This window comes from Cupressus sempervirens, chromosome 11 (assembly GCF_028749045.1).
Source record: "Cupressus sempervirens isolate cs-2001-9-10 chromosome 11, ASM2874904v1, whole genome shotgun sequence".
Taxonomy (NCBI): Eukaryota; Viridiplantae; Streptophyta; class Pinopsida; order Cupressales; family Cupressaceae; genus Cupressus; species Cupressus sempervirens.
The window spans coordinates 765,942,208-765,967,317 of NC_143128.1; positions in this window are offsets into that span (position 1 = coordinate 765,942,208).

Here is a 25,110-nt window from a genome sequence, read left to right on the forward strand (position 1 = left end):
TATCAGAGTGCCCATAACAACAAGTGTGCTCACATATAATAGGATTTCTCTATTGAAAGTGTCAATGCATTTCTTAGTGGCATCATATCTATCCCTACAAGCTAGGACTACTTCAAGACAAGGGGAAACCTCTAGGAATGTGGATGCTTGCAATAGACCACTATTTTTGCTTTTTGAGGTATGGAACTAGGTGGTGGGTTTGTAAACCTAGCCAACAATCTATTCATATCTTCATTGGTGAGGAAGGTGTCTTCCATGTTAGGGAGGACACTCCTTATCATTGATTCCTTAATCTTTTCAAGGATTTTTGGATGAAAAGGGGTAGTGATAAGAGGAAATGAATAGAAAAGAAAGATACAAAATGAATATACAACCTTAAAGAAATGTAGAAGGAAAAGGCACCTTGAAAGTGACGGGCTAGGGACTCACCAAGCTTAGCACATGCACATTTGTAGGAAGGTAAAGCTCAAACTATCACTGTGTACACCCAAGCAAGACAAACCATTTACCCAGAAGTGGAAAGAGTAGGGAATAAAAACAAGGCAAGTTTCTTTTAAAACATGAAGCCTGGACTTAAAGGATACACACAAATGACATGACTGGTGACAAGATAGGAGTTATGATTATTACTAGCTCACCAGAGTTCCACATGCACCACCACATACCTTTTCATTATTTCTCTTAACTCCCCATTAATGTAAATCTTTTCCATACATTTAGCAACTTGTGCCACTATTAATTTATCTAAAAGATACATGGAATTAGGAGCATACATCTTTATGATTAGGTGAACATGAATTCTTGAACTATGAGGTAGTTCAATGTTCAAGTTCAAAGGCCTTGAAATATTGGAATTCTCATGACTTGACCTGCAATGAAGATGGACTTGTGAACTTCAACATTGAACAAATGAAAAAAGTGTTCAATGTTCATGTTCATTCTGACGATAAGTATTAGTGTCTGAACATGACTAACTTCCTTAAATGACTAAGGTACCTAATGAACCTTAAACCGTAAACATTGAACAAGGTGTTCAATGTTCAAGTTTGTGGGTTTGTTCAACTGAAGAACTTCTAAGACAAGAAAACTAAGAGGATTAATATTGATAATGGAATAACTATAAGGCACAGCTCTTGTTTAGCACTTATATATTATTACATGACCATGTACCAAAAAAAAAAAATTGTGAACCATTCATGGGTAACAACTAGCTTTGACTGGGGATTCGGGCTATGAAGGACTAAAAAGGAATTCAGCTATCTTTGGTTATGCACAAGACCAACAAGAAAGAAAAAAATAATCTAAGACACATGACAAAATGAAAATAAACTATGCTAAGACACATAACAAAATTGAGAGATGAGCCCTCTCAAAGCTAGAAGAGTTTCAAATCCTGCACATTATAAGATAGGGGTAGATCTATACCATCCATGTACTTGAGCCTAAAGGAATTCAGCCCAAAAACTTTGCTGATTTCAAATGGCCCCTTTCATTATGATTCAAAATTTTCGCATGCACCTCTAGGCTCTCTTCTTTTTTCCCAAAGAAAAACTTTGTCATTCTCCATAAAATTCCTATGGCTAGATTTCTTGTAAAAAAATTTCTTAAACCATTCTTGGTGGATAGCTACGTGGTCCACTACTCTCTCCCTCTCTTCTTCAATCTTTGTAAGGTAGCAGATTCTCTTCTCTAGTGAATTTTGGAAAACTTTATCTTCAATCACCTTCTATAGTTTGACTATGGCCAGTTCCAGTGATAAGGATAGTTGTGCTTCAACTCCATACACCAATTCAAAAGATGTCATCCCAATTTTTCTCTTAGGAGTAGTTTTATCAACCCATAGTGCTTCATATAACCTTTTGGGCCAATCTTTAGCATTATCACTTACCAATTTTCTCATGATTGATATAAGATTCTTATTGGAAGATTCTATATGATCATTTCCTTGAAGAAAATAGTCAAAGGAATGGGATAGGAAAATTCCATTATCATAGAAGAAAAACTGTATTTCCTTTGAGGATAAATTTTGGGTGTTGTCAGTTACTATTTTCTCAAGGATGCCAAATTTGACTATGATATTCTCCATTAATAACTTGCTCACTACTTCTAAGGTAGTCTTTTTAATGAGAATTGCTTCAACCCACTTGGTGAAATAATTTGTGGTGGTTAAAATATGAATATGTCTTGAACTCAAGACTAGATTAAGAGGTCCAATAAAATAAAGACCCCATTGCTTGAAAGGTTCTTTAATGACTATAGGCCTAAATGGAAGTGCTGCTAGTTTAGGTTTGCTAGAAAATAGTTAATATTTCTAAAATTTCCTAACCCATGTGTATGCATCTTTAAACATCCCAAGCCAATAGAATCCATTTCTTAGAATCTTAAAAGAAATTATGGTGGATGAGAAGTGTCCTCTGCAAGCTTCATTATGGAGAGAGTTCAGTAATTTCTCCAGTTGATCATTATCTACACATCTAAAGAATGCACCATTGAGACCCTTCTTATATGGTATATTTTCAATGATGGTGTACTAAGAAACCTTTAATCTTAGGTTCCTCTTTTCCTTACTAGTTAGGTGTTCAAGGCACTTGCCATAAGTCAAAAAATACACAATGTTTGAGAACCAATTCTCTTTAAGACCTACTAGTAATGCACATGAGTCATGCTTTATGATTTCTCCTTTTCCATCCACCATCAATTTACATAGGCCTTGGCCCCTTACTAGCTTCGTAGGTTTAATCTCAAGATCAAATTCTTATACTTTGGATACCCGGGTAGCCCTCTTATTAACTGATACCTCCTATTGGGTAAGGATACTCTTTATAGTTGAACTTGGAACAAACATAGTCAAATGTGAATGTAAGATATAATACCTGAAGTGCTTTAACACTTGTACAAGTGAGAAGGCTTTCTTTTCTACCAGTGAATACCTTAGTTCATGGTTCTTTAAGGGTGCACTCATAAAGGATATGGCCACTTCAGAGCCCATTGCATCTTCTTGTAGCAAGACCACTAACATGGTGTATTCATTGGCATAATAATGGATGAAAAAATATTTATTATAATTTGGGTGAGCAAGGATGGGTGCTTTAGCTATGGAAATCTTGACCTCATCAAATGCATTCATGGCCTCTTCACTCTATTTGAAAACCAATTTCTCAACAAACGAATTGGCAATGGGCTATATTATTTGAGCAAAATATGGGATGAACCTCCTTAGGAAGTTAATCTGGCCAAAGAAAGAGCAAAAGTCATTTCTATTGGAAGGGAGGGACAATTGTTGAATCACTTTGACTCACTTTGGGTCTGTCTAAATCTCATCTCTTGACACTAAGTGGCCCAAGATTTTCCTTTTAGTAATGCAAATTATAGACTTTTGGGGGTTCAAGGAGATACTTTATTCTCTACACCTCTAGAGAATTAACCTTAGATCATGCAAGTGCTTCTTCCTTCTCTTGGAGAAAACTTTCATGTCATCTAGGTAGATGACAATTAGTTTTTTCAGTAGGTGCCTGAATGATGAATTCATCACCCTTCAAAAGGTAGCTCCTACTTTAATGAGACCAAAAGGCATCCTGTTGTATGTGAAGGTTCCCAATGTCATGGTAAAAGTGGTTTTGTGTTGGCCTTTAGGAGCTACACTAATCTAGTTATATCAAGAGAAATTGTCCAGCATAGACATCATTTTTGAGCCTACTGCCATCTATGAGATATGGTCTATATGAGAGAGGGAAAAAGAATCCTTCATGCTCACTTGATTCACGTTCTTGAAGTCAACGTAGATTCTAATCTCCCCACTCTTCTTTCTAACTAGAACTATATTTTCCACCCATGTTGGATGATAAATTGGGTAGATTATGTGCTACCCTAAAGATTATGTCAGCTAACCTTGGATTATAAGTCCCTAGTTTTCACCAAAAAGGTGCAGCATTTTTTTATAAATGGATCTCATGTTTAAATTTCCCCTTGGTAGAAGTCTTTCAAATATTAATAGGACCATGCAAATACATCTCTAAATTCCTTCAACAGCTTCAAGAATCTATCTTTCTCTGATTCTTTGAAACATTTCCCCAAATTGACCCACTTAAGATTATCCTCTAAGCCAGTGTTCACTTTCTTGCATTCCCTTAAAACTTCTTCTATTTCACCCATATTTCTACTGAAGCAACAATCTATTTGATTGAAAAGTGATCCCAATGCAACTAGGCCTTTGGGGATGTGATTTTCATTCAATTAAATAATACCTTCTTTAGATTCAACTTCAAGATTTATGTGGGATTTAGGATCTTTAGAGTTAGATCCTTTGGACTTTCAAAATTGAAATGGCATGGATCCTTAGAGAAAAGCATTGATGTGAGCAATGTTATCAAAAATCTTCCAAGAATTTACATTATCAGGCACACTCAATTGATGAACCAATTTGATCGTATAGGTATCAGTTATAAAATCTAGATGGAGAATCATTAAAGATGTGTACCTAGCTAGTGAATTAGCTCTAGTATTAAATTCTCTTGGCATGAACCCTATGAAGGATGCCTCAAAACCTTCAATTTGATCCTAGACTCCATTTCTATAATGCTTCGATCTAGGTTTCTTAACAACAAAGATATTTCATACTTGTTTGACCAAAAGTTCAGCATTACCCTTGGACCTTAATAGATTAATCCCTTTCCTTTTAGGCTCCTCCAAACCTAGATGTAGAGCTTTATATTCCACTGTATTACTAGTATTCTTGAACTCTAATTTAAATTCCTTAGGGATAGTCTTTCCTGAGGGTGAAATTAGAACTACCCTACACCTAAGCCAATAGAAGCACAACTTCCATCAAACTCTAAAGTCCATCGACCATATTTGGATGCCTCTCTAGAACTTGCTAATTCTTTAGATGAAATGAAATAGTTAGCAAAATCAATTTTTGTGTATAAGATATGAGATTTGGGATCCTCAGAAGATAAGACCATGTATTTAGCTTTACATTCAGGATTGAGTACCACTTTCTTATTTCCAATCAGGATAGTAGCTTGAGACCAATCCAATTTTACCTCCCCACCCAAATCTTTACAAAATATTTTTCTTTGGAGCATTCCATAGCTAGCAGGGATATCTGCAACTAGTATAGTCAACTTAAGCCTTTTTTTTAGGAAACTCAGTCCAAGCTACTTGGGCATCTTTTATCTATCCTATGAGGGGAAGCTGTTTAGAGTCCATGACATAGCATTTTCCAAACATTTTAGTCAAGGGTAGGTCTAGTGCTTTGGCTATTGTAGCAAGCATAATATTGTTAGAGGCTTCTAAATTAGTGATGCAATTGCTCAATTTATGTCCATGAACAAATAAAGATACATAAAATGGGTTGGGTTTCTCAGCATCAGGATACATTTGAGAGGGGTTTTGGCATGATTAGATCTCTCACTATTATTAAGTTCAATATCAGCATTAACATGGGCCTTGTTATTATTACCTAATTTGTTTGATTGAATTGGACTTTTAATGCATTCAACTAATCCATTTAGTTCATCAAGATTGGATCTCAAGAAATCAAAAGGGGAAACTTTAATTCAAGAGGACTTGCAGAATTCCACATTGTCAAAACTAAACTTATGACCAATCTCCTTTAGTGTCTTTTCTTCATGCATTTGATTCTTTTGGATTTTGAATTCACCTTTGTTTTTTTTAGACTAATCGTACCATTTTTCATAGGTATGGAGGAATATGAAGTGATAGGAGCTTTGTCATTACAATTACTCCTAGTGAGCAATATGTAGGAAGGGTCCTCTAGAGTAGTATATACATCACCACCTCATTCTAAGTTGGATTCATAGTCAAAGTTGTAATTTCTAGAGTCGCCAAGTCCTCTAGGGGATTTTCCACTAATAGGTATTTCTTCTATGACTTCCTTGTTCATTCTCGTTTCTTTATAGTGTAGCATTTCTAGACAAGACAATCCATCATGTTCATTATTTAGATGAAAAATACACATGCTTGCCTTCTTTGGGAAATCTCCTTCAATTGCTAGCCTCTAATTTCTGGGAAACATATGTGGTTGTCTTACTTGTATTCTAGGCTAATTATTATTCCTAGGGATATCACGATAAGTCATCTTAGGAATTTTCCTCTTCATTTATCAAACATCATTGAAAAATATTTGAACTAAAGTGTCACTTGGACTAGTAGTGGATGTCTAATTTTGAGGTTTTTGCATTTCTTGTCTCCACTTTCCTACAACCAAGAAATCATCTTCTAACTCTACTACTAATATTTATACTACACTAACGTCGACCACCCCATCTCTTCTCAAGTGGAAGATGCTATCGAGAGGCATAGCATTCACAAATAAACCCTTTCAATTTTTTGCATTGGCTCTTTTTATGATAGGGATTTTGTAAAGAATCTTGTTGAATTTTGCTATAAAATCTCACATGGGCTCTTGAACTTCCTTCTATAATTGTTAGAGTTGTAATAGAAGAGTGTGTTCATCATCAACCAGTTTGAACCTAGATTAAAAGGAAATCCTCATGGTAGCCCAGTTGGTGATAGATCCATTAGGGAGATGATGAAACTATTCCACCATAGCTTCTATCAAAGTTTGGATGAACAATCTGACTACCGCATTTTTAGTACTACATAAGTGTACCAAGTTGTGGTGCCAAAAGGGGGGTTATAAGTGGACACCTTTTTTCTAAAATCAGTAATTTCTAAACTTTGACAAGAATTTGAAGATAGTTAAGCTCAAAATTTTAAGATATGAAAATAACAAAAGTAGTAGCCCTTTGAATCTAGTTTCCAAAATACTAATTTTTTTCAAAATGGTTTAGTTATATGTCCTCAAAAAAGGGGACCAAAGAAAGTGGTACTATTTATTTAGAGAAAAAATAACATAGTACAAAGTGTGGCCCCCTAAAATTTTAACTTCTTTTTTTTTTAATTCTTTAACCGCTCTGGTCAAAAGTTACCTAACACTATGTAGTTTCTCCCAGATTTTTCAAGTAATTTTATAATGTATTTTTTTTAATGAATTTTTGAATTAGACACATCCCAAAATGATTAAAAACTAATCTAAAATCAAAACTTCTTTTTTATTCAAAGTGTGTAGAATGGAGTCTAGTTTCTAAAAAACTAATTTGTTGCAAAATTCAATGAATAAGCTAAAATCTATAGCCCAATTAGTCAATGTTGTTTTTTGATAGAAAATGGACATACATTTAAAAGAAATTATAGTTGAAAGGATTGAAATAGTTCAAATCAAATATCAATTATATGGTTGTATGGCTAAGACAGAGACCTACAATGTCATGTAACCTTATTTTATCAATGCTCAAGCACAAGGAAACTTGAAGGAGAGCACACAAGAAAAATCAATCATTTTTTGTATGTTTGCAGCAAAAGATGTCTCAAACTAGTTTAGAGACTCCAAACCTTTGGGTTGGATCCCCAAGGCAAAACCAAGCCTTAGGCTTGGTAGAATGAAAAGCTTTAAATAGCATGGGCATGCTATAGTGCATGCACACTATAGCACATACACGCTATTTTAAGCTTTTTTAAATTTAGGTCTTAATGGCATGTACGTGCTTTAGTGTGCATGCACTCTTGAAGCCTAAATTTTAATAAAGAGGGAAGGAGAGCAAAGAGGGTAAAGAATGAGAGAGACTAGAAGATGGGAAGAGAGTAGGAGGTGGGATAGGAAGAGAGAGAGAGAGAGAGAGAGAGAGAGAGAGAGTAAGGGATGTGAGAGAGTGAGAGTAGGTGATGGGAGAGAGAGTAGAGAGGGAGAGAGAGTGAGAGAGAGAGTAGGGAGTGGAAGAGAGAGAGAGTAGGGGATGGGAGAGAGAGAGAGAGAGAGTAAGAAATGGGAGAGGGAGAGGGAGAGAGAGAGGGGATGGGAGAGAGAGAAAGTAGAGGATGTGAGAGAATAGGTAGTGGGAGAGGGAGAGTGAGAGAGAGAGGGGATGGGAGAGAGAGAGTAGGGGATGGGATAACAAGAGATTAGAGGGTGGGAGAATGAGACAGAGAGTAGAGGATTGGGGAGAGTGTGAGAGAGAGAGTAGGCAGTGGGAGAGGGAGTCAGAGAGCGAGAGCAAGAGAGAGATAGAGAGAGGAGAGGGGGGATGGGAGTATGTGAAAGAGAGAGAGAGAGAGAGAGAGAGAGAGAGAGAGAGAGAGAGAGAGAGAGAGAGAGTAGGTAGTGGGAGGGAGAGAGTAGGGGATGAGAGAGAGAGAGTAGGGGGTGGGAGAGGAAGAGAGAGTAGGGGCATGGGAGTGTGTGTGTGTGTGTGTGTGTGTGTGTGTGTGAGAGAGAGAGAGAGAGAGAGAGTAGGAGTGAGAGAGAGAGATAGAGACAGAGACAGAGAGAGAGAGAGAGAGAGAGAGAGAGAGAGAGAGAGTAGGGGATGGGAGAAAGGGAGTGAGAGAGAGTAGGGGGTGGGAGAATGAGAGAGAGTAGGGGATGGGAGATAGAGAGTGAGAGAGAGAGTAGAGAGGGAGAGAGAGAGAGTAGGTAGTGGGAGAGGGAGTAGGAGAGGAAGATGAAGAGAGAGAGAGAGAGAGAGGGGGGGGGAATGGGAGTGTGTGTGTGTGTGTGTGTGTGTGTGAGAGAGAGAGAGAGAGAGAGTAGGTGATGGGAGAGGAGTGTGTGTGCATGTGTATGAGATGGGAGAGAGAGTGTGAGAGAGAGAGTAGGAGGTGGGAGAGGGAGTGGGAGAGGGAGAGAGAGAGGGGATGGAAGTGTGTGAGAGAGAGAGAGGGGGATGGGAGTGTGTGTGTGTGAAAGAGAGAGTAGGGGATGGGAGAGGAGAGAGCAAAAGAGAGTAGCCTAAGAGAGAGAGTAGGGGATGGGAGTGTGAGAGAGTAGGCAGTGGGAGAGGGAGAGAGAGAGGGGGGATGTGAGTGTGTGTAAGAGAGAGAGAGAGAGTAGGGGATGGGAGAGAGAATAGAGAGGGAGAGAATGTGAGAGAGAGTAGTCAGTGGGAGAGGGAGTGGGAGAGAGAGGAGGGATGGGAGAGAGAGATTGAGAGAGAAAGGGGTGGGAGAGAGAGAGTAAGGGATGTGAGATAGAGAAGGGGGTTGGAGAGAGAGAGAGTAGAGAGGGAGAGGGAGTGGGGGATGTGGGAGAGAGTGAGAGAGAGTAGGTAGTGGGAGAGGGAGTGGGAGAGCGAGAGAAAGAGAGAGAGGAGAGGGGTGATGGGAGTGTGTGTGTGTGTGTGTGTGTGTGTGTGTGTGTGTGTGTGTGAGAGAGAGAGAGAGAGAGAGAGAGTAGGGGGATGGGAGAACGAGTGTGTGAGTGAGAGAGAGAGTAGGCAGTGAGAGAAGGAGAGTGAGATAGAGAGAGAGCATGAGGGATGGGATTATGTGTGTGTGTGTGTGTGTGTGTGAGAGAGAGAGAGAGAGAGAGAGTAGGGATGGGAGAGAGAGAGAGTAGGGGATGGGAGATAGAGAGAGTGAGAGAGAGTAGAGAGAGAGAGAGAGAGAGAGAGAGAGAGAGAGAAGGGGGATAGGAGTGTGTGTGAGAGAGAGAGTAGGGGATGGGAGAGGGGAGAGAGAGAGAGTAGGGGATGGGAGAGAGAGTGTGAGAGAGAGTAGGTGGTGGGAGAGGGAGAAAGGGAGAGGGAGAGGGGGGATGGGAGTGTGTATAAGAGAGAGAGTAGGGATGGAAGATAAAGAGTAGGGGTGGGAGAATGAGAGAGTAAGGGATGGGAGGGAGAGAGAGAGAGTAGCCTATTAGAGAAGGAGTGGGAGAGGGAGAGTGAGAAAGGGGGGATGGGAGTGTGTATGTGAGAGAGAGAGGGGGATGGGAGAGAGTGTGTGTGTGTGTGTGAAAAAGAGAGAGTAGGGGATGGGAGAGAGAGTGTGAGAGAGAGTAGGTGGTGGAAGAGGGAGTGGGAGGGAGAGAGAGAGAGAGAGAGAGAGAGAGAGAGAGAGAGAGAGAGAGAGAGAGAGAGAGAGAGAGAGAGAGAGAGTAGGTGGTGGAAGAGGGAGTAGGAGAGGGAGATAGATAGATAGAGAGTAGCCAGAGAGAGAGAGAGTAGGGGATGAGAGAGGAGAGAGAGAGTAGGGGATGGGAGAGAGAGAATGAGATGGATTAGAAGAGAGAAAGTGAGAGAGAAGGGGGAATGGGAGTGTCTATGTGCGAGAGAGAGAGAGAGAGGGATGGGAGTGTGTGTGTGTGTGTGTGTGTGTGTGAAAGAGAGATTAGGGGATGGGAGAGGAGAGAGAGTATCCCAAGAGAGAGAGTAGGTGGTGGGAGAGGGAGAGTGAGATAGAGAGAGACAGAGAGAGAGAAGGGGGATAGGAGTGTGTGAGAGAGAGAGAGTAGGGGGTGGGAGAGAGAGAGAGAGAGAGAGAGAGAGAGAGAGTAGGAGATGGGAGAGAGAGGGAGTAGGGAGTGGGAGAATGAGAGAGAGTAGGAGATGGGAGATAGAGAGAGTGAGAGAGAGTAGAGAGGGAGAGGGAGAGAGAGAGAGATAGAGATAGAGAGACACAGAGAGAGAGAGAGAGATAGAGAGAGAGAGAGTAGGTGGTGGCAGAGGGAGTGGGAGAGGGAGATGGAGAGAGAGAGAGAGAGGGAGGGGATGAGAGTGAGAGAGAGAGAGAGAGTAGGGGATGGGAGAGAAAGAGTGTGAGAAAGAGAGTAGGCTGTGGGAGAGGGAGTGGGAGAGGAAGAGAGGGAGAGAGAAGGGGGATGGGAGTGTGTGTAAGATAGATAGTAGGGGATCAGAGAAGAGAGAGCGTAGGGGATGGGAGAGAGAGAGTATGAGGTGGGAGACTGAGAGAGAGAGTAGGGGATGAGAGAGAGAGAGTAGGCAATGTGAGAGGGAGAGGGAGAGGGAGAGGGAGGGAGGGAGGGAGAGAGAGAGAGAGAGAGAGAGAGAGAGAGAGAGAGAGAGAGAGAGGTGGGATGGGAGTGTGTGTGTGTGTGAGAGAGAGAGAGAGTAGGGGATGGGAAAGAGGGGAGAGAGGGGGATGGGAGTGTGTGTGTGAAAGAGAGAGTGGGGGATGGGAGAGATTAGAGAGAGATAGAGAGATTAGGGTATGGGGGAGAGAGTGTGAGAGAGAGAGGGTGATGGGAGTGTGTGTATGAGAGAGAGAGAGAGTAGGGGATGGTAGAGAGGGGAGAGAGGGGGGATGGGAGTGTGTGTGTGTGTGAAAGAGAGAGTAGTCTATGAAAGAGAGAGTAGGGGATGAGAGAGAGAGTGAGAGAGAGAGAGAGTAGGTAGTGGGAGAGGGAGTGGGAGAGGGAGAGAGGGAGAGAGAGAGAGAGAGTAAGAGAGAGAGTAGATGGTGGGAGAGGGAGTGGGAGAGGGAGAGCTAAAGAGAGAGAGTGTGTGGGTGTGTGTGAGAGAGAGAGTAGATAGTGGGAGAGGGAGTGAGAGAGGGAGAGCAAGATGGAGAGAGAGAGAGGGGGGGGAGAGAGAGTAGGGGGTGGGAGAGAGAGAGGGAGAGAGCAAGAGAGAGTAGGGGATGGGAGAGTGAGAGTGAGAGAGAGTAGATAGTGGGAGAGGGAGTGGGAGAGTGAGAGTGAGAGAGTGAGAGTGAGAGAGAGAGAGTAGGGGATGGGAGTGTATGTAAGAGAGAGAGTAGGAGATGGGAGAGAAAGAGAGTGTGAGAGAGAGTAGGAGGTGGAAAACAGAGATTAAGGGATGGGAAAGAGAGAGAATGAGAGTAGGGGATGGGGGATGGTAGGATAGGGAAAGATTATTTTTCACATAGTGTGTATACACTACAGTGCGCACATGCTTTAAAGTTTGTATGCACTATATGAAAACACCAAAAATGGTAATGACTAAAGTTTGGGACCCTATTGATCCATATTCTATTTTTTGTATGTTGTGTATTCTATTGTTTCCACAAAAAACATAACTTTCATGCTATTTGAAGTTAGCAAACACTATATTCAATCATTGGATACACTATTTGAAAGCTTTTTGAACATTCTTTCATTCTATTTTAAGCTAGCAAACACCAAATTCAATCATTGGATACACTATTTGAAGGTTTTTGAATATTCTTTCTATAGAAAAGGTTAGTGTAGTCCTTTTTAAATATTCTTTGTTATTATGTAGAGACAAATTTGATTATAATTTGAGAAATTGTTTAATATATAGTGAATTCATTAAAATTTGTATGTTTGAATAAATTGTTACTTGGAAATGGTTAGAAATTTGACAAGTTGTTTAATATATATTGTGTATTCATTGAAATAATTGTAATTTGTATATGTATTTGAATGATTTGTAATTTACAAATTGTAAGTAATTTAGATGTTTGAATAATTTGACATATAGAAATCATCATCATGCCAAGGAAGAAACCAAAACCTCAAACAATGGAAGAGAGGGAGAGAGATTTAGCAATTAAAAGAGATAAAATGAAACTACTACAAGAACAAAGAAAATTGAAAAGCAATAATGAAGAATTTTCTTTCGAAGAGGACCAATAACCACTGATACAAAGAAACAAAGAGGAAGAATTGGAAAGACAGAGAACGAATGAGAATGTTATGCTCAAGAAGATAATTGAATTGTGAAGCTACACCATCTTCCAATGTTGGATTCATATCATCATCTCATGTTGAAGATAGCCTAATTTGTACATCTGATGATGTACACACTCCATTATGTCATGTTGAAGGATCATCGTCAACATATCAAGTAGGTGATATTCCATCTTTTGCATCTTATTTCCAAGGAACATCATCTTTGGTTCAAGGTACACAAAACACTCAACCTTATGTTGATGTTCAAAATGTTGAGGGAAAGGAAGAGATTATAACACCTTCTAAAATTTGTTTTAGATGAAAAAAAATTTGATTCATAGTGATACTAATATTTTGAAATAAATGCTTGATAATAATAGCAAGCATACTTGTCAAAGAAAATTTAATCATATGTGGAGATTATTCTTTGAAGAATTAAATATTATAGGTCAATACCAATTATTTGTTGAAATGATGACGAATTTGAAATTTAGGCCTATCATGAAGTTTCTTGGGCTAAGAATGATGGATGATTCAAATAAAAAAAGCATTGTAAAGAATCTATTGAGTGCTTATGACAAAGTTTGTTCTAAATCACGCACCAAAGATAGTAATTGCAAAGAAGAGCAAGCCAGAAAAATTGCAAAATTTGTCATATTGCAATTTTGCAATTTTTTCAAAATGTTGATTTTGCAAGAAATTCTGGATTTTCCTTTTAAAACTTGAAGGAGGCTAATGAAAACCATAAGGATGAAGGGGAAAGACCTAGGAGGAGATATAAAGACTTTCCAAACCCTAAAATGAGAGAAGTTAATATCATTGTGTATGGTCAGCATGATATTTGAAAGCAAATTACTGAGTTTCTGAGTTTTAAGGCATTTTTGACTTTTTTTTTGTAGACTATACTAGTTTCTATGGTAGATTGGGTTGTTTAGAACAATTTTCTTTTAGGAAGTTTGGTTTGATTGTCTTTCTTTTCATAGTTTTAAAAATATTTCTCTTTTCACTAGTCTGTTGTCCTATTTTCAGTAGCTTGTATTAATAATGGTGTAACTCACTATCCCACTATTGGATTTTTATGGCCTCTTGGGGATAGTGAGTATACACAATGTAATATATTGTGGCAAAACTAGGGCCCTTCAAAAAATTGGCAAGCAATTTTAACCACTTTCCCTAGGCGAGCTAGAACATGTTTGGAAAGTGAATCCAATGAAGAAAAGGAACATCATTGAAGGATATATATGCATATATGAACATTAACCAATAAAAAATATAAAGGAATACAAATATTGAGTATTGTATACAAAAATATTTTTCCAAACCAAAGGCAATAAGTCATTCATAATAGTTAGATGATTAAGAACCATATATATATATGAACCAAATTATTCTTACATATGTATATAGTATTATTGACCAAAAAAAAATTAGGAAAATGATATTGCACATAATCTCCATTATAATAGCATGCCAGCTTTGTGATTTTAATAGTTATATACTTTAGTCCCAAAAATGGACATTATAGATATTGCTCACTAATCCTTTACAATAGAAAATGTTTACAAAAAATGGCATGTACTTGTATGAGGACATTATATATTATAGAAATCCCACACCAAATTAGTTGGCTAGCCACTCAAAAAATAGTAACTAAATGCAAGTGGAGTCATAAAGATACCTTAATAAACTAGTATCCCCTTTACTCATTCAATATCTTTGTCATCGATGCAACAGTAGGTAGTAGAAGTCTTCAAACAACAAGGAATGGTAGAAGTTCTCAAATTCCCTCAACACCCAAGGTGAAGGATCCTAGTTCCAAATTCCTATCACAATTATGGAGATGGGCTTATAGGAAGGTTATCACAACCCCACAAGACAAGCTAACCTAGAGTATGGTGGTAAACTCAACTCCTTAAATTTCCTAGAAAAAAACTTGTAGAATATGAAAGTGCATTGTTACACCTTGCATTCCACCAAAGGGCATCAATTTCCCATGGTGGAATGTGTCAAAATGACCCAACCCTAGAAAAGTGTTGATTTCTAGGTTGAATCCTAGGCAACAAGCAAGAAAACTTGATAACTTTCAACCTATGAAGAATTAGAAAATGAAACTTGATGAAAAATGAAATAGATAAAACTTTCCAACTTCTAGATCCATTGGCACATTCCCTCTTGTTTGTATGGTACCATATGAGGTTCTGGAACATGTGTTTTGCAAGCAAAAATGTTGATTTATATTGATTTCAATGCCAAATTACAATTGTGCTTCCTATCATCAGCCTATAAGGCTTTATAGGACTTCTCTAATGGTTACATGGTCAGTTTAAACTACCTAGCCATTAGAGGAAAGGATTTGAAAGTATTTGACACTTTTTTGCAAAGTTTCTCAAAAGTTGGTAACTTGGTCCAGACATAAAGTAGGTGATCCAACATGGATCTAGTTATTAAAAAAAATTAAAAGCCTAGAATCCTATTCATTTTTTAGGTGTATTGATCATATTTGTTCTTAGTTAACTAGGGGCTCATATTTATGCCTAATCCTAGAACTAGGCCTTACAACTAGATAATTGTGCAAACCTATCCTAAGTGAACTATCTAGGATCCTTAGGTTCCTTCTTTGATGAGTCTAGAGTGGGTGCTCCTACAATAGTCATCTACTTGACTAGGACATTTTTGGGAACTAACAATCTCCATTTAAACTCAAGTCTCCATTTAAAGGTGGCAATGAACTTTTTGTTGCTCTCTTAAGATCATTAATATATTTCGATGAGAATTTTGAGGGATCATGCCCAACTTGAGTATCCTAGATTCCCAAGTCCTATAAATGCAAGGCCATTGATGAATAGGAATCTCTAATTGAAACATTTGTGGTGCTAGAATGAAGTATGTGACCAGATTCTTTGCCTACTAATGAGTCAATTTGAAGCTTCACTTCAAATTGCTCCATAGATAATTCTATAGCACTTGTTACTTCTCTATCTAAAAATTTTGTGTCTATGTACATGTGCACTCTTTTGCAATAGAGCTATAGGTTTTGTCTCTTCATCCTAAGTAATTGGCATACCTTGGATGGAACTAAGATAACTATTTTCTTCTAAAATGTCCTTTTCTCTCAGATTAATCTCTCTATTAAGCAAGTTTTCTATATCTTCCATTCTATATTTAATAGATGTAGCTGCAATTCCTATATATATTAAGGTTTCCTCCATAGGAATGAGAAGGCATGGGGAGTCAGGCCAATTTTTGGTCACTATATTAAAAAGGTAGTTCTTGTCTATGCTAGTGATGGGAATCATTTCAATCTTATTTTCAGAACTGGTACCTCATTTTTCTTGAAAGAATAATATATATTATTTTCAATGTCTTTGAAATATCTATAGCTAGTAGCCAATTTCTTACTCATCAACTTTCAATATTCATGGAAAAATAAGGTATTTTATTACCTAATAGGTCCTAGGAATCTTAACTAGGGTCCTAGAATAGTCCTAGATGGACCCATTTGACCTAAATATGTAAAGAGTAAAAATTGCTCAAAAGTTGCAATGTTGCTCAAAAAGTTGCTTTAGCAACTTTTGCAATTTTTGCAAAAAAGTTAAAAATGGAAGTTTGGGAAGTTTTAACTATCCATGCTCAAGTATATGAGCATGGGAAACATATTTTCAAAGGTTAGAAGGTTTCTAGTTAGATTTGCATTTTTAAGCAACTTTTACAATTTTTGTAATTTTGCACAAAAAGTGCAACTTTTGCAAAGTTCACTAGATTTCACTTCTAGGACTTGGAAAAGGTTTCAAACTATTAAAAACAACTAAAAACACCTAATCCTAGGCTATCTCGACCAAAAACTCAAAAAGACCCAATTTTTCCTAATTAGCAACTTTTGCTCATATCTTGCACAAAGTGGCCTAAGCATACATATCTTGCTCATATCTCTCTCACCATTCATTGTGGGATCAAATTTTTTATTTTGTTAGCTTCAAGTGGCTAAGTAAACCCTAACCCCAAGATCATCCCATCCCATTGAGTGCTCACACATTCTCAAGCATGTTGAACCAAATTGTCCCTACGAGTCACTAAATGCCATAGGGCAGAAAACTTTGACGGGGCATATCTCAGAGCTTGTGCAAGGTATGTATGTGATTCTAGGTGCTACAAGACTATGATATAGAGAGCTACAATAGCCTCTCTCACTTTTTAGAGATCTTATTCCATTTTAATTTTGTGAATCCATCTCGGGTGATGTTGAAACTTGTAGTGTTAGCCAGTACAAAGTTGCCAACTGTTGAATCTCCCTCATCTTTCATCATGTGATTGAACTGTCTATTTTATTAGATATGGGTGGTTGGGTAAACCCTAACCCCAAGCTCATCCTATCCCATTGAGCACATGAACATTCTTGGGCATGTCAAACCAAAATGTCCCTAAGAGTCACTAAATGCAATAGGGCAATGATCTTTGATGGGGCATATCTTGGAGCTCATGCAAAGTATGGATACAATTCTAGGTGTAGGACCATATTGTAGAAACCTACAATAACCTCTCTCTCTTTTTGGAGATCATATTCCATTTTGATTTTGCAACCCCATCTATGGTGATGCTAAAACTTGTAGTGTTGGCCTGTATAAAGTTGTAAACTGTTGAATCTCCCTCAGTGTTCATCATGGAATTGAAATTCTATTCCATTAGCTCTGGGTGGCTAGGTAAAACCTTGCCCCAATGTTTCCCTATCTTGTTGAGTTCTTGAACATTCTTGGGCATGCCAAACCAAATTGTCCCTAAGAGTCACTAAGTGCCAAAGGGCAGCGATCTTTGATGGGGCGTATCTTGGAGCTCGTACAAGGTATTGATGCAATTCTAGATTCTATAAGACCATGTTGTGGAGACCTATAATAAACTCTCTCTCTTTTTGGAGATCTTATTCCCTTTTTATTTTGCGACCCCATCTCGGGTGATGTCGAAACTTGTAGTGTTGGCCAGTACAAAGTTTCCAACTACCAAATCTCCCTCAATGTTTGTCATGGGATCAAAATATCTATTTAATTAGCTCTAGATGGCCAAGTAAACCCTATCCACAAGGTCATCCTATATTATTGAGTGCTCAAACATTCTTGGGCATGCCAAATTGAATCCTCCCTTAGAGTCACTAAGTGCCATAGGGCAATGATCTTTTATGGGACATATCTCAAAGCTTGTGCAAGGTATGGATGTGATTCTAACTTCTATAGGAACATGTTGCAAAGACCTACAATAACCTCTCTCACTTTTTGGAGATATTATTCCATCTTGATTTTGCAACACCATCTATGGTGATGCTGAAACTTGTAGTGTTGGCCTGTATAAAGTTGTAAACTGTTGAATCTCCCTCAGTGTTCATCAATGGAATTGAAATGTCTATTCCATTAGCTTTGGGTGGCTAGGTAAAAACTTGCCTCAATCTTTCCCTATCTTGTTGAGTTCTTGAACATTCTTGGGCATGCCAAACCAAATTGTCCCTAAGAGTCACTAAGTTCCATAGGGCAGCGATCTTTGATGGGGCATATCTTGGAGCTCATAAAAGGTATTGATGAAATTCTAGATGCTATAGGACCATGTTGTGGAGACCTATAATAAACTCTCTCTCTTTTTGGAGATGTTATTCTCTTTTTATTTTGCAACCCCATCTCGGGTGATGTCAAAACTTGTAGTGTTGGCCAGTACAAAGTTTCCAACTACCAAATCTCCCTCAATGTTTGTCGTGGGATCAAACTATCTATTTAATTAGCTCTAGATGGCCAAGTAAACCCTATCCCCAAGGTCATCCTATCTTATTGAGTGCTCAAACATTCTTGGGCATGCCAAATTGAATCCTCCCTTAGAGTCACTAAGTGCCATAGGGCAATGATCTTTTATGGGACATATCTCAAAGCTTGTGCAAGGTATGGATGTGATTCTAGCTGCTATAGGACCATGTTTCAAAGACCTACAATAACCTCTCTCACTTTTTGGAGATATTATTCCATTTTTATTTTGCAACCCTATCTCGGGTGCTGCTAAAACTTGTAGTGTTGGCTAGTACAAAGTTGTCAACTGTCGAATCTCACTCACCATTCATCATGGGATCAAACTATTTGTTTCATTAAATCTAAGTGTATGGGTAAACCCTAGCCCCAAGGTCATCCCATCCTATTGAACACTCAAACATTTTCAGGCACATTGAACCAAAATTTTCGTAGGAGTCACTAAATACCATAGGGTAGTGATCTTTGATAGGGAATATCTCAAAGCTTGTTCAAGGTATGGATGCAATTCTAGGTGTTATAGGACCATGTTGTAGAGGCCTACAATAAACTCTCTCACTTTTTGGAGATCATATTTTATTTCCATTTTTTGACCCCATCTTGAGTGATGTTGAAACTTATAGTGTTGGCCAGTAGAAAGTTTCCAACTATCAAATCTCCCTCATCGTTCATCATGTGATCAAATTGTCTATTATGTTAGATATGAGTGGTTGGGTAAACCCTAGCCCTAATCTTTTCCTATCTAATTGAGTTCTCAAACATTTTCTAACACATCGAACCATAATGTCCCTAAAAGTCCCTAAATGTCATAAGATAGTGATCTTTGATGGGGTATATCTCAGTGCTCATATAAGGTATAGATATGATTATAAGTGCTACAAAACCATGTTGTGGATACCTACAATAACCTCTCTTTCTCTTTTTGGAGATCTTATTCCATTTTAATTTTGCAACCCCATCTCAGGTGATGTTGAAACTCGTAGTGTTGGTCAATACAAAGTTGCCAACTATCAAATATCCCTCACCATTCATCATGGGATAGAACTATCCATCATGTTAGCTCTAAGTGGATGGTTAAACCCTAGCCCCAAGCTCATCCTATCCCATTGAGAAATCAAACATTCTTAGGCATGCTGAACTGAATCATCCCTAAGAGTCACTAAGTGCCATAGGGCAACAATCTTTGACAAGGCATATCTTAGAGCTTGTGTGAGGTATGAATGTGATTCTAGGTGCTATATGACTATGTTGCATAGAATTATAATAACCTCTCTCACCTTTTGGATATCTTATTCCATTTTGATTTTGCAATCCTATCTTGGGTGATGTTGAAACTTGTAGTGTTGGCTAGTACAAAGTTGCCAACTACTGAATCTCTCTCACTATTTATCATAGGATTAAAATGTCTATTCTATTAGCTCTAAGTGGTTGTATAAACCCTAGCCCCAAGCTCATCCTATCTTTTTGAGTGCTTGAACATTCTCGAGCATGCCAAACCTAAACATTCCTAAGAGTCACTAAATGCCATAGGGTAGAGATGTTTGACGGGGCATATCTCAGAACTTGTGTGAGGTATGGATGTGATTCTAGGTGCTACAAGACCATGTTTTAGTGGCCTAAAATAACCTCTCTATATTTTTGGAGATCTTATTCTATTTTGATTTTGCAACCCCATCTTGGGAGATGCTAAAACTTTTAGTATTGGTCAGTACAAAGTTGCCAACTACCAAATCTCCCTCACCATTTGTCATGGGATCAAATTGTATATTTTTTTAGATCTATATGGCTAGCTAAACCCTAACCCCAATCTCATCCCATCCTATTGAGTTCTCAAACATTCTCAAACATGCCAAACTGAATCATCCCTAAGAGTCACTAAGTGCCATAGGGCAGTGATCTTTGACAGGGTATTTCTCGGAGCTCATGCAAGATATGGATGCAATTCTAGGTGCTAAATCACTATGTTGTGAAGACCTAAAATAACCTCTCTCTTTTTTTGGAGATATTATTCCATTTTTATTTTGCAACCCCATCTTGGGCGATGCTAAAACTTGTAGTAATTGGCCAATACAAAGTTACCAACTACCAAATCTCTCTCACCGTTCATTGTGGGATCAAACTATCTATTTTGTTATCTCTAGGTGGCTAGGTAAACCCTACCCACAATATCCTCCTATCCATTTGAGAACTTGAACATTCTTAGGCATGCCAAACCAAATCACCCTAAGAGTCAAGGAACTTGAGGTCACCTATAAACCCAAGTTCCCTTAGTCTTAACAATTTTTCATTTTATTTATTTTTTGTTAATAAGTTGACTCAATAAGTGTTTTGAGAGTCATTAAACCTTATATATGTCCTATGTGTTACCAAAAACCACTTGGTTAAGTTCTAGGAAGAGTTAGTGCAAAATTTGCATTTTGAAATAAAAGTTGCTGACAACTTTTTGGCAATTCTAGCAATTTTTTGGAAAATATTGAAATTAAACTTGTAACCAATCAAAACAACTAGTAATCGGTTGGAATGGATGTCAAATGATGAAAATAACCTTTATGAATTTAGAGGAAGCATAATTTGTTGGTGTTTATTAAATTTTTTTAATATGACAAGGAATCACTACTAATGTTAAACTTGTATATAGGTTCATTTGAGTTATTGTCAAATATCATTACTTCCCATTTGGAATAGCAAACTCATACTTTGTTAGAATGAAACACCACTTTAGATGCACATATTATCACTAAATGGAGTTAGTGGATGATGTTAAGGATCGTCTTGGTTTTCTTAATAGCCATTTCATGGGTTTGAAACATAATCACTTCCCTTTGTGAAGATTTGTCCAAAAATCAGCAAATGACATGTTGTTGCAAAGAAAATACAATCATACGATGTTGGAAGATTTTTTTCACTCATAGGATGTTGAAGAATCTCTTACAATGATGGAATAGATGACAAACTAAAGTTTGTGATATATTTATTAGGTGTTCCTTGAAGTGTCTAAGGTGTTATTTTGAAGCAAGAAGTTGATTATGATCCATTTCTCAAATTTGTTCTTTTCCCCCCTATTGTTTCCCAAGCCTTGAATAGGGAAAGTAAAAAAGTAGTTTTGTGAAGTTGGGTACAAGTTTATTCAATGTTGTAACCAAGTTAGAAAGAGTCTTTGAAGACACTTAGGAAGGTGGGAAAGGTAGTTTGCCTTAAAAGTATTCTTGTTAGGAATCCACTAGCTTTTGGTGTAAGCACTTTGCATTATTTTGGATTCAATTTACATTAAACTGAAATACATGAAATGTACTTAAAATGGAAATAAGAAAAAAGAGATATATATTATGATAACCAATAATGTCATACATGAACATACATATAATATATTATGATAAAAAATAATGTCATCCAATAAAAAACATATAATATATTATGATAACCAATAATGTCATACATGAACAAGCATATCATATATTAACCAATAATTTCATAAGTCTAATAATGTCATGCATCAAATATATGTCATACATAAAATATAAAATGTTATATATACATCAAATGTATATCGAATATGTCCACTAACATAAAATCCAACATATATGTCCACTAATGCATAGACATGTGTGCCTATCAACTATATCTTCTCCTTCCCATAAGGGGAAGGAAACAAATCCCTAAAGGTCTTCAGTCATTGTGTGGAGGGAGATAATGGGAATGATGGGGTCTTCCTCACATGCTCGGTCATCCTCTTGTTTAGGCTCTTCTCTAACTCGAGATGATACAAAAAAAGTAGATATGAATCAATAATTATTATACATTGAAATCAAATATATGTACAAGCAAAATTAATTATTTTCTTACTACCATCAAATAGTCACTCTATACGTCCACCTTAAGACTCGTGGACAATTGGGTGTAATAAGGCCTACAACAATTCAATCAATATAATCACTTATAAGTAACATTTGATATTTTGATACTAATTATTATAAAAAAAACTAAAACTAAGAAAATTATTTCATACCTCGGTCAATGGCTCTAAACTAGCCATTGCTACAACAACTCCATGATCAATAGACTAGGGAAGATGAGGAGTCTTAGACATCAACAACTGCATGTCATACAATAAAATTCACATGTAACATGAAACATGAAACAAATATAATCAAATTAATTAAATTAACATGAAATAAATGTACCTCTATGAAGCTCATATTATGCCAAGGCTCAGAGTCCCTTATGAATGTCAATGGTCTAGTAGAGAAGTGATGCACATGCATAAAAAAAATTTGTCAATCCTTCATACAATTACTTAATAAATATATATATTAATTTAAATGATTGAATCGATACATACCTCTTGACTTGTTGACAAGATGAAAAATAGGACCGAGGAGTTTGTACTAGGGTTATCAACTCTCTTACCCTGAATTTTGAACAATGTCAATACATGCTAAATAATTAACCACTCACTATACATACGAAATGTGATCAAATTAGTTTATTATAATTGTAATTTACATGTGTGTCAGTGCCAAATGTGTCACTCAAGAACTCATCAGTGACTAGTCATTCATCCATACTATCTCTAACATGACTGCCAAATGTGCATAAGGATCCACATGATGTGCACATGTGTCCATGATACACAGAAGGCATCTCCTTAACTAATGGACTGGTGCAATGAAAGAGGGTCTACGTCAAAGCATTGATAGTCCCTAGAGTGCTAGTCTCTATATGTTCTTTCACAACTAAATGAATAATCACATGCTCACCCTATGCCTTAACAATAAGCACCCTAACTACATTAGGGTCACACCCCTGGCCTCTCAAATGATGACCCCCCACCTCTACCCTAAGATTCTAATATATCAAAATAATTGGGGATCTCCCCAAGGAAAAATTCACAATACAATTTCTTTAAGAAATACATTGGAACCTCGTGATTATTGCAAGGACGGGTGTCAAAGGCCATCCACCACCTATCCCAAAAGTTATTTCTAATATCATCATGTATGCACCAATGGATGGGGAACCTTTTATTTGTATGTTTAACAATGTCTTGTTCTCCAAGCTTTTCAAACAATGCACAAATTCTACCTTTTATTATTTCCTTTTTTTTTACATCTTTATATGATAATTTTTTTTGCATAATATCTTCTTTGTTCATTCCTCTTAACATGCCAAATATCCAACTGACCACTAATAGAAGCTACATAGGTCATAATGGACTCAAGAGAGGATGCCAATTGTGCTCTCATCGGATTGGTTTGTCCTCAAGATTTCAACCTACAAATGGGTGCTTCTAATTCATTTTTCACTCTTTCTATTTCATTCATTATGTTGTCTTGGGTGGTAGGAGGAGGTCTTCCAATTAGTGGAAGTTGTGAAATTTCTTGCTCTTGTGGAGGGTTTTGATTTTCATTTGTGGAGGGTTTTGACTTGGATCTTGTGGAGGGTTTTCATTTTGATTTTGTTGATCCAACTAGGAATTTGGTAGTTCATTATTCACATTTCCTTATAAGAAACCAATTGTAATCTAAATATATAAACAAATTTAAAGAAAAACTTAAAAAACCTATAAAACAATGTAAAAACCTACAAAACAATGAAAAACATATAAAACAATGCAAAAACAAGAGTAGAAAACATACTACGTGATCCCGATCTTGATCTTCAATGATGAGGAGGAATTTTAAGGAGGGGATTGACAAAATTCTTCAACATTTGCAATCTGCATGTTCACTATTGAGGAGAAATAGTGTAAAGACAAAAAATAATAAAATGGGTCATGGGTTTGCAATCCATATATAAAAATTTATGGTTTTAAAAAGCATGTACATGCTATAGCATGCACGTGCTTTGTGAAATTAAAAAAAAAAAATTGTGTGTCATATTTTTGGCACCACAACTTGGTGCACTTACCCTAATAACAACAATAACTCCACAAGTAGTGTAGAATGCATTCATATGCTCATCAATGGATTTCTTCCCATCTCCATTGAACTTAGAAAGAATCTCTCAATCTCCTTTAGGTACTAGATTGGGATTTTCTCCTAGGGCTAAAGGTCCTACTTGGGCACACCAGGGATTGGCAGCCATGACTAGTATCTAAAAATTGATCATATCTAGAAATTAAACAGTTGGCTATTAAACTATGAAGGGATGAAGGTACCAGTGAAACTAAAGTATGTAGAGAAGTGGGAATGGGTTGAGATTTGGTAGGAGAATTAGGGCCACTCTTACACTTAATAATTTTTTTCCTCTTGAGGGTATGGTTAGGGGAAAATTTTAGGGATTTTACTACTCCAAAAAAAATCATCTATGGTACCTTTTTTTTTATCACCTTGGGTATATTTTCCTCCAACCAACCTAACAAGGGAAAGATAAACTACTAGGCTTATTGAGCAGGATTAGTGTTTGGGGCTTGATGAGCTAACCTTTTGACAACTACTTCTTCTTGTGTAATGCATAATCCCCTAATTAGTTCAGCCTTTTCTTCTCTATCTTCAAGGACCTGAGTAACTTGTAAGTATTGTTCATTGCTATTCCTATTCCAAGCTAGAGTGTTTAATTAGAGATAATGTCTTCTTGAGTATTATCAAATCCTAAAATAGGTTTGAGAGCTATGATAATGTCTTAATGAGGCAAGACCATCTTAAATAAATATCATGTATATTCCATAGTAGAGTCACCAAAAACTATTAGTGAATGTTTTTTCCCCCCAATTCATTAATCTTTATTTGCAAGAAAAACACATTTTCACAAAAATTGAGTCTTTATAATTGCAAAGACTCTCAGTATTTCAAAGGCACAACTTCCTTCTAATATGATTTGCAATATAACTCTATCTACAAATGAATCATTATTGTCATTCTTTTAACC